The following is a 1626-nucleotide window of genomic DNA, read 5'->3' as shown; positions in this document are numbered from 1 at the left end:
CTCATCACTTTCCACATCTTCACATGTACCACATATTTTCAGGAGATAAAGAAGAAAGATAATATATGTTGATGTTTTTGTTTATATATTTTCCCCCAAATACCTTAAACATGACTTGCTATCTTATACTTATCTTTATATCTAAAAATAAAAGAACTCCTCAGGCATGATTTTATACAGTGTGGCTAAAATGTAGAAATGGAGTCAAGGAAGCTGAAACACTTCATAATTAGGTAAATAACGACAGATTAATTCACAGTGATGCCTATTATACCGTAAAAAGTAAGAAGTAAATTTATGTATTAGATTTGCTAAAATGTGACCAACAAGCCTCTTGCCAGGTGTCCTGATGAAAGTGATATTGTCTTTAAACCCTGCATGGCAATCCCTGATACACCTCCATGATATCTAGGCAAGACAAGACAACCTGGAAGTCCAACCACTTCCTTAAGAGCAACCAACTTTTAGATGATTATCCAAAATGCCTCATTGTGGAAGTGACAATGTGGGTTCCAAGCAGATACAGGTTGGCATGTACTTCTGAGGGAAGTCTGTGGAGCTGATGGACAAGAACACTATAACACACAAGGCCATCTGAGGCCACCCAGAAAACAACTCAGCTCTGGAGAAACTGTTGCCTCATATCTGAGGGAACATGGGCTTTGTATTGACCAAGGAGGACTTCACTGAGATTAGGGACATACTGCTGGCCAATAGGTGCCAGTTCATGTCTGTGCTGGTGCCATTGCCCCACGTGAAGTCACTGTGCCAGCCCAGAACACTAGTCTGGGGCCCAAGAAGTCATTTTTCTTCCAGGCTTTAGGCATCACCACTAAAATCTCCAGGGTCACTATTGAAATCCTCAGGGATGTACAGCTGATTAGGACTGGAGACAAAGTGGAAGCCAGTAAAGCCACACTGCAGAACATGCTGAACACTGCCCACCTCTTCTCCTTTGGACTGATATCAAGAAGGTGTTTGACAACAGCAGCATCTACAACCCTTAAAGTCCTTGACATCACAGAGGAAACTGCATTCTCAATTCCTAGAGGGTGTCCACAATGTTGCCAGTGTTTGCAGATTGACTACCCAATTAGATGTTAATTCTCTGATGACTAAAATCAAAACTCAGCATAGTATATCATCTAAAGCAGACAATCCATTAACTATTTGGTGAATAAGGGCGCTAACATTTTTTGTGGCAGTGATAGCACTAGAGACATGGGCAAAGAGCCTACATTCTTTAAATGGATTCCAGGACTAATCTTTACTTTGCAGCAAAGGAAGTGTCAGGTGTTTTAGATATAACTAAAGATGTCCCTGGTTTTGCCTAATCTTGATTATTCTCTTTTTTCAGTTTGCTTTAAGTTACATTTGCTTTCCTTTTTCCAGTGTCTTATAATTCCAGTGAAAGTTTATGTTATTGATTTCAAATTCTTATTTTTTTAATTTATTTATTATTATTATTATACTTTAAGTTCTAGGGTACATGTGCATAACGTGCAGGTTTGTTACATATGTATACTTGTGCCATGTTGGTGTGCTGCACCCATCAACTCGTCAGCACCCATCAACTCGTCATTTACATCAGGTATAACTCCCAATGCAATCCCTCCCCCCTCCCCC

General features: G+C 39.8%; 1 pseudogene; it reads left to right on the top strand.

Moving 5' to 3' along the window:
• The first annotated feature begins 401 nt into the window (after positions 1-401).
• On the top strand, positions 402-1177 carry LOC100431077 (large ribosomal subunit protein uL10 pseudogene; annotated as a pseudogene).
• Positions 1178-1626: the final 449 nt, after the last annotated feature.

Source organism: Macaca mulatta, chromosome 12 (genome assembly GCF_049350105.2).
Source record: "Macaca mulatta isolate MMU2019108-1 chromosome 12, T2T-MMU8v2.0, whole genome shotgun sequence".
In the NCBI taxonomy this organism is placed as follows: domain Eukaryota; kingdom Metazoa; phylum Chordata; class Mammalia; order Primates; family Cercopithecidae; genus Macaca; species Macaca mulatta.
This window is presented reverse-complemented; position numbering and strand designations above follow the sequence as displayed.